Here is a 9,878-nt window from a genome sequence, read left to right on the forward strand (position 1 = left end):
CAACCAGTGGACTCCCAAGATTCTGATGCAAGAAGGGCAGCCTAGAGGAGCCTGTCCAGACCCCTTTGTAGACAGAATGACTGCTCCTCAGTCTCCCTCCTGCTCCAAGCTAGACGGGTCTCCAATGAGCTCATACACCATGAGCCTTTCCTGCCAAGATCCTAAGGGCATGCTTGAGGATTTTAATAGCTGCAGCAAAATCTCATTTTAGAATATGTATCATCATCAATCATCACCATCACTAGTTTTATGAGACAGGGTTTCTCTGTGTAGCCCTGGCTGTCCTGGAATTCACTTGGTAGACCAGCTTGGCCTTAAATTCAGAGATTCTACCTGCTTCTGACTCCCAACTGCTGGGATTAAAGGTGTGCACCACCACCGACTAGCTAGAAGATTTATTATTTTTATGTGTGTGTGCGTGTGCGCGCATTACCTGTGTGGATGTATGTGTACCATATGGGTACAGGTACCCATGTAGACCAGAGGGATCAGATCTCCTGGAACTGGAGTTACAGGCAGTTGTAAGCCACCTAACATGAGTGCTGGAAGCCAAACCCAAGTCCTCCAAAAGGGCAGTAAATGCTCTTACCCCCTAAGCTAGCTCTCCAGCCCCTAGATGACATGTTTTAGCGCCAGCCCTAGCAGCATACTCCTGTAATCCAAGCTACCTTGGATATTGAAATGGGATGATTATAAATTCCAGGCATGACAGAACTACAGAGTGGGTTTTAGGCCAATCAGAACAACTTCATGAAAACGTGTCCCAAAATGAGGTGGGGAAAAACATGCTGGGATATATCGAAGTGGGAGTGTATGCCTGGCCTTCATGAAGGCCTAGGTTCACTCTCCAGCGTTGCCAAAACCAAACAATCACTTTGTATTATTTGTTTGCTTGGGGGTTTTATTATTAGTTTTTAATCTGTTTTCTTTTGAGGCAGGGACTCACTACACAGCCCTGGCTGACCTGGAACTCACTATAAACACCAGGCTGGCCTCGAACCTACAGTGGCTACGCAACACCACACCTCGCTGTTTTGTTGATTTTCCTTGACGACAATTAAATAATGTGCCTAGAATACTTCTCCACATGTAGCTATTAGTTATGACTGTAAAGATATTTAGCCATATAATCGGCAGAGATGCATCTTCTCCACAGGGCAGTACATTCTATTTAAGAAGTGAGCTTATCAGTATTTGATGTTTAGCGCTTCCCAAAAGCCCGCTGCAGGTCAGGCACTTAGTGTGCATTGAGCCAACACTGGCAGAATGACTTCATGGCCCAGTCTTAGCATCTCCTGACCATCTGCATGAATCCATCTCTGTCTTCCCCATCACTGCAGTATGCTCAGTGAGCTAGATACAAGCAGTATTCCTCCCACACTCAGAGGCAGGAGAGCCATGAGTCTGAGGGTAGCCCAGACTGTGTAACTATGAAGGAAGAAAGAAAGACAGACTCCTCAGCTCCTACTTCACTATCTTATTGTCCTCAGATTTGTGTAAAGAATTAAGCACTGGCACACATTGCTAAATAATAATGATGATAACAAACTTATCAACATTATCTCTTCTTCTCTAACTATTTGCTAATGAAACAAGATGACCCCAGTGAGCGCACTCCACAGGCTGCCTAGTGTAACAACTGGGAGTACTGCTACTCCCTTTTATCTAAGAACAGGACAAGCCCAGAGCACTGGAGGCCACTCACAACATTTGTTGGTGGATTGAGCAGAGAGCAAAGAGCATCCAGCATCCAAGCCAAGGCCTAGATGGTAACCTGGTTTTGGATTAACCAGTTCTGTGACCTTTGACAAGGTAGTTACTGTGTCATCCTTTTCCTCATCCTTGCGACATTAAGAAGACCGGGAGGGAGAAATCACAAGTTCCTTAAACTCATTGAACCACAAAGTCTTTTAAACTGAGAGAGCATTTTTGCGATCTGTCCATCAGTGGGTGGTTCTTAAGCTCCTCTGGCTAAAGGTGGCATTGAAAGGTCACCTGCTGCAAACAGCTACCAGGACCTTCATGCTCAAGAATGCTCTGGAAACTGTGTGCTAAATGGCTGAGACAGTGAAGGGCTGGGGTTGGGGGCAGCTCATTGAAACCTGTTTTAAGTACACTATTTTTAATCATTGTTTTTATTATCATGTGTGCCTGGGTGGTTGTGTGCGCGGGCCTGCAGGTGCCCACAATGCCAGGAGAGGGCATTGGATGCCCTGGAGGTAGAGTTACAGGCACTTGTGAGCTGCCCGATGTAGGTACCGGGAAATGATTTCAGCATTTGGTGCCATCTCCCCAGCCCCTAAATAGACTGTTTTTAAAGTTTACTGGGTAACACTTACTTGGGTATTAGTAGTCACTAATAACTCAGTCAAATAACCATATGAAGAAGATAAATAATGCAATCTGTTAATTGTGTCTTTTTTCTAAGGGACACAGGTATATCATATATCATTCATATTTTTTCTTTGATGCTGTGGTAACAAGTACAATACTCTCCCCTGCCATGTGTGTGTGTGTGTGTGTGTGTAGGAAAGAGAAGAGACAGTATAGTGTGGTTCCTTCCTGTCATTCCAACATTTGAGAGACTGGTATAGGAGGACTGCCTCAGGTCTATAATGAGTTCTAGACCAGTCAGGGACATAGTGTGAAATGCTGTCTACAAACAAAACAATAGATGAAAGTGGGGGGGAGAGGTGAGAAGGAAGCCTCGCACACCCACACTGAAATCTCTAGACAGTGAACAGATGTTTACTCTCTTCGTCCTTTCTCTCTCAACTATTAATAGCAATTTTTTTTTAAACTCAAAAAGATAAAGCAGTTTAATGGCTCATTTATTAAATAGTTTGAACTCCGGGCACATGATGAGCAGTTAATGAACTTTGCTGACTCTCTAATTACAAACAGATTACCATTATTTGAGAAAGATCAGAGCTGAGAAGAGGAACGGGCTTTGCTCGAAGTGCAGCAGCTGGGTCCGCCCTCCCACCCAGTGATACCCAGAGGGTCCTGCCACCTCTCGGTTGCCCTTTGAGACTACCCCTCAGGCCGGTTTGGTTCATCTCAGGAGACTTCACCCACATCTTCCCCTCCTCCCTTTGCTAGGGTCAGGCTCTCTCAGGATTGGAGACTGGGAGGAAAGATGAAGGAACAGGTCCACCTTCTGGTGATTGGATTGCCAGCCTGTCTCTCCATTGGTTGTGCTGCTGGCTCTGCCCATGGCCCCTTGCAGACCCTTAAACTGCTATTCTGTCCGACTTCCATGGCACAGCAACTAGACACAGGAGCTCCACCACTAGACAAGGTCCTGGCTGGAAGGAAGCCCTTCACCCCTGGAAACCTAGGCAGGGGTGTTTTATATCAGGGCTTTCAAAACTTTTCCACATGTGACCCCTTCTCATGCAAGAAATACTTACAGGACCCAGGTATATAAATATATATAATAGTCCTACAGATCAAATATTTACTGATAATAAATCATCAGGAGATGTATTTTAAAGCAATTCTTTGATGCATAAAAATTTATTATTTATTAAAGACAAAAGCAAGCTTGCATAGTAATAAGACAAATGCTCTTGTTAATTCTCACATGAAGCATTACATCTTGTGTGAATATTTGATATTATAAGACTTAGACGTCTCCAACGTCTTCCAGAATTGACTGACATTTTGATTTTATAATCATCAATGCTGAGAACACTAGTTCACAGAAACACACAGTCCAAAATGGCAGAAGCATGTTTAAGCTCTTTTCAGGAATTAGAAATTCTGTCCAGTCCCAAACAAACAAACAAACAAACATATTTAATGATGTTTTATGAAATGCAAGTCTGCCACTCAAACAGTATTTGTTAAAACCATACATTCTGATGCAAAACAATACAAATTTGACACTTACACACTGAAGAATGATGGCCGGAAAATACTGGATGTCTTTGTTCTCCGAAATCAAACCACTGTTTCTACGAAAGCAAACAACTGTGTGCGTAGTAAAAACACATGCATACCACACAAGGGTCTCTAATCTGAGCTGAGATGGTGCAGGCAATGTTTGTTGGTGTGCTGTGTGCTGTGGCGTTAAGGGCTGTGGGTTTGTTCTGCGTTCATGGCTGCAGTGGAGCAACGCTATGCAACACGGACTGGCGCTTGCAGAAACATTCATTACGTATCTGATTTTGAATTGCTTTCTACCCTTGGGCATTCAAAGAGTTTTTACCATTGCCATTTTTGTCAGCTTGGAGATTTTTGTTTTGTTTTGTTTTGTTTTCAAGCCCCCACATGATGGGGTTATGACCCACAGCTTAAGAAGCTGGGTTCTCGGCTCACAATGAATTTATCTCATTTCCTTCCAAGATGTCCCTGACTTCAGGAGGCTCACCTCACCATGCATACCAGTGGGGTTCCTCTACACCCCAACTCCTCCCTTCACAGTCTTTTCCCAGATAGGAAGAGCAGAAAGCTGATCTCCAGGCATTTCCTATGCACGGTCGGCAGACACTTGCCTTGGGGAAAATTGATTCCCTATTACAGACTTAGCAACAGCCATGGGCAAGTCTGGTTCCATTAGCTTTGGAGGAAAGGTCCTAGGGACCTCTCCCGGAGGCAGACCATCTCTTCCTGTACTCTGAGGACACATCTAGCTTCTTGACAAACTGAGAGAGCAGTTGGATGCTCCTCCAATTGTATTTTGGGGGTTCTAGAAATGAGAAATTGAACCTAGGGCCTCACACATGCTAGGCAGCTACTTTATCACTGCCTACAAAATGTCTTTTGTTTGAGGAGTCCTTGATGGCTCTCTGCCTTAACTTTTGAGATATCTTGGCAACCTTCAGGGATATATCCAGTTGCATAGCTGTCATATAGTCATAAGGAAATAAGAGTAAAGAAAAAAAAATCCACATCCTGCCATCCCCCTGCACCCTCTGCCGTGTGTGCCCATGTGTGTGTGTGTGTGTGTGTATGTGTGTGTGTGTGTACTGTGTATAATTTGCTTTTTTAATTTTTGAAACAGGGTATGTTGGCTAGTTTTATGTCAACTTGGCACAGCTAGAGTCATCAGAGAGGAGGGAGTCTCAAAGGACAAAATGCCTCTATAAGATCAGCATATAGCAAGCCTGTAGGACACTGGGGTTTGAGGTTGAAACAATGTTTCTCTGTGTAGCCCTGGCTATCCTGTAGAACTCAGAAATTCACCTGCTTCTGCCTCCCAAATACTGGGATTAAAGGTGTGCGTCACCACTGCTGGCAAGAACACTGGTGCCATTTCTGGGCTGGTAGTCCTGGATTCTATAAGAAAGCAGGCTGAGCAGGCCATAAGGAGCAAGCCAATAAGCAGCACCCTTTTACAGCCTCTGCATCAGCTCCTGCCTCCAGGTTCCTAACTGGCCATTTTGCATTTTCCCATTACACTTTTCAATTTTGAATTTTCCCAGAGAAAAATAAATAAACACTTTGTTTAACAAGATAAATAAGTGCAAAGATGAAGCACCACCTCTTGGTAAATTTGAAGAGGAAACAATCTATTTCAAGCAGTTCAGGTTTTTCTCTACCAAGCAACCTTGTTAATCTTCATCCTATTATTTTATTCATAGCTGGAAGGGAAAGATAAAATTTCTGCTTCTGGTTTATAAAAAAAAAATATCACTTCAGATGAAATCAATGCTTTAAGTAGTTAATTGTCCAGTTTTAGTTTACATTTCAAAGGGATCTGGTTCTCTGTTTGGGGGAGTTTGTTTTGCTCAATTCTTATTAGCAGACAAATATTTCTGAGCCCATAGCCAATAATTATAGGACATGTTATGCTCTCAACATTATGTAAGAGTTTTTTTCACAAGGCCCTTATACCTGATTTGACTTATTTTCCTTTGCTTCTTTTAATCAGGATCTTTGTATGTAGACCAGGCTGGCCTCAAAGTCACAGTGATCCACCTGCCTCTGCCTCCCTGACGCTGGGATTAAAGGTGTGTGCCACCACCGCACCCCACTCTGCTTCAACTTTTATTCCGAGTCTTATGTTGAAGAATTATGAAAGACTTCTTTAGCATGCACAATTAAACAGTAGGTTCTGTAAGAGCTGGGGGGATGGCTTAGTGAGTAAAAGTATTTGCTATGAAAGCATGAGGACCTGAGTTCGAATTCTCAGCATCTACCTAAAAAGCTGGGTGTGGCCTCCACATGCAGCTATGCCTTCCGCACTGCAGGGGAGGGAGACAGCTGGAGCGATTTGACTTGCTGCCAGTCCAGCTGCAGGCTCAGGGAGAAACCTTGTCTGGGAGGAATAAGGCAGAGGATGATAGAGTTGGACATCCAGGCTCCACTTCTGGCCTCCAAGCAGGGGCACTCGAATGGAATTCTTTTTAACTAGGCTGATATGTAATTCCTTACAGCTACAAATAATAATAATAATAATAATAATAAACACATAAGCATATTTCAAACACTTTACATAATACCAAATATTCAGGGTAAAAAAAGAAAACAAGCAGTGGAATACAATCTACCAATGGTTGTGTCCTCCCAGATGACAGTACATTTAGGCTTATTTTTAAATGACGATGGTGACTTTTTTAATCAAATAACTTCATCTCTGGTTTTGATATGCAAATGCAGGACAAAACGCATCTTAGTTCGTAAATATTGTGGTTGCTTGCAGTATTCTCTTTATTTTACTTAGATCACCTACAAATTATACACGGAAATTTTCCAGGCCACAATTTTCCTTCCACCAGCGCTTCTCCTTGAAATGGTGACCTTCGCTCACGAGCACAAAGAGAGAAGAATCCATCTCTGCCTTCCGAATTCCATACATTTTCCCATGTCGAGCAAAGCTGTGCTTCGGGTGGCACGGGAAGAGGTATGGAAGATGGAAGGCAGGGATGGATTCCTCTCTCTTTGTACTCATTTCCACAAGCCGCTCAGGAGGTTTAATTGAGACTTAAGCAGTCGACAAATATTTGTGGAATTAGATTGAGTTTTGGTGATTATTCTGTTATTCTTAAAGCATGGATACATTAAAAGGAAAAAAAATGGTATTTTTCACTACAAAAATCTGTCCAAACCTATCACAGTGACAGTGAGGGGATGTTATTGGTTATTTGGGGTTCGTTACAGAGAGCCTTTTGATTGTTCTCCCGTGGCTTGCTTTTTAAATTCCCGATTTCTGAGCTGTCTCAGTTGGAGATAAATTCACTTCCCTAAGCCATCTAGTGGCTCTCACTTGTAACTACATCATCTATTCAGCAGACATGCCCAGTGCTTACGAGCTCTGTGCTTTCCTAGCCATCTCTTAATAGGGTGTGTTTTGATGAGCTAGTACCCAAGGAATGTGTAAGTATTAAAACCCCGAGAGAAATCTTAATGGCTCTAACCCAGGGACACTTTAAAATAAGAACAACATGATAAAGATTGAAGTGATGGAAATGGGATGACAAAAATGGGATGAGTGTATTCTTGCAGTGAAATGAGGAAAACCATGAGTGGTCTGCATGTCGGGGGTCATAAAAACTAGCATGTGGAGACCTGTATTCTCAGGAAGCACAGGCCAAATTACGAAAGCAGCTCCGTGAGTGTGAGACTAGATGCACCACAGTCGAGACAGGACACCCTCCAGCTACATCTCTGTCACCCCATATTCAACACCCACAGCTGCCTAGCCCCACCCCCGGGAACATACAACATATACCAAAATAGAATTTCTCTTTTAGGATCCGCTCATAAGACGACGGGAAGTGCAAACACATTGTTCGCACTCACACCCCTCCTTCCACGAAGCCAAGAACACTCGCCTCTTTGTGTGATACTTAACCCTCAAGGTCATGGTGATGCCCCTGAACTGAGTGCTGTCTGGGAGACCAAGGACTCCCATGCTGGAAAACAAGCTCCCGGGTGCAAAGCTAGCTTAGCCAAGCATTCGGAGGAGAGAGGACCCCAGAACAGGGATACAGGATGGAGTGTTACCTATCACGGTCATCTCTACAGAACGCAGTGTTACCTCACGGGGAGGAAGAGGTCACTCCTGCCTTGGGAAGGCTGAGGAGGCTCTGAAAGTCTTCAAGAGTGAGGTCATTTCAGAAGAGCAGCTAGACTTTCACAGCCTAGAACAGAGAGATGCTAGTTCATTTCACACAGGCAAACACAAGGGCAAAGTATAATGAAGCCAGACCCACTCGGTAGCTGCAGGAAATGCAGCAGGTAGGAAGAAAACAATAAAGCCATCGCTGGCTGCAAAGTTAGACCAGGACCCAGAGGAGTGGCATGTGCTTGTAATCCCAGCACCTGAGGAGTAGAGGCAGGAGGATAGGCAGTTTAAGGCCAGCCTGGGCTACAGAGTGAAGTTACAAACAAAAACAAAAACTAGTCAGAGGCCAACTCCAGGGATTGTGGGTGATTAACCTGTCCCAAGGATGTCCCACTCACTAGTAATGGAGCCGCTAAGTGACTTTAAACTAGGACAATGGTATAATACCAGAATTGGTTGGGTTTTTAGAAGCAACACCCTGTGTTGAAAGGATGCGTAAGAAGACTTAGAAAGCCTGCTAGGTTAACACACTCCAGACCAGACTTTATGAGGGATTCCTGCTGAAGAAGCAGCGACGGGCCTGCAGAGACAGTTGAGCATAATAACAGGTCTTTGCTACTTGAACATAAAAAAGCTAGTGCTAGGGCTGTAGCTTAGTGGTAGAGCTCTTGCCTAATGTGCCCAGATCCTGTTCCCGGAAGGAAATACAGAAACTCCCAGATTTGTGGTCTATGGATGGGGATGGGGGTGGTTTCTGAGATTCTCCAGGCACTTTGCTCTGAGAGAGATGACAGGCTGCATAGACAAGCATAAAGACTCACAGAGTTAATGAATCTGGTGCTGGGAGCAGTCACATCAGTGTCCCCATGGGGCAGCGCTAGCACAGCACGGGTGGCAGGATGTGCATGTCTGAGACCCTGCAAGAGGTCAAGGCAGAAGGTGTAGACTTGGAACAAATCAAAACCAATGTTACGGGAAAGGGAAGTGCTCAGTGGTGACCCGGCCCCTGGAAAGGCCACGTTGAGGTGTGTGCAGTACCAAAGGAAGAAACGCACATTCTCCTGTAGGACCGGTGCGTTAGGATAATCCTGCAGGAGGGTGAACTGCTGAGCATCTTCTGCGGGGCCTAGACATGACTCTGGATCAGGGCACGTGGGAGGCTCAGTGAGGGTGCAGATCCGGAGTCACAGAGATGCCATGGAGGGTTCTAAAAATAAGAATTTCCACTGCGTGTGTCCGACTGCATGAGCATCCCATGGCCAATCAGAGCAATTGTCATCTTCATCCTGAGCTGGCTGTCACTTCTCATCTTCACCCTTGACTAGAGCACTGAGCCCTGGACCCAGTCAGCACTAGGGATGCAGATGAGAAGGGACTGGGAGCCTGCAGGTGTGGAGGTGAGAAAATATGCCTCCGTCTTTCTCTGGCTCTCTCAAACCACCGGGAAATCCTATTCTCGGTCTCCCTGGGGAAATAACAGCATGATTCTTCAGCTGGACCTCTAAATTAAAAGGCTACCTGATTCTTTATGGGGTGAGAGGATTGTTTCTCTTTCATCAATAAGTCAATGTGTCCCCTCGTGTCTTCCATCCTATTGCATTTTAGAAGAAATTCATTCTAGTTAATATGAAAATGAGAAACCAGAAATTATGAAGGGTGCTTATGGAAGGCATTGTGGTGATTCACTGAATCTGTCTGTTACTTGAGGTTTCAATAATACACTTATTTTTCTGTCATTTAAATGCTCTCGACATCCATCTGCTCATGGAACCAAGCTCAACATCTTAGCATTATACAGAATGTACTAAATGGCAGGAGACTGAGCCCTCTATTAATATTAAAAGCTCCATGTCACTTCCAGAGA

Source organism: Meriones unguiculatus, chromosome 9 (assembly GCF_030254825.1).
Source record: "Meriones unguiculatus strain TT.TT164.6M chromosome 9, Bangor_MerUng_6.1, whole genome shotgun sequence".
NCBI lineage: Eukaryota > Metazoa > Chordata > Mammalia > Rodentia > Muridae > Meriones > Meriones unguiculatus.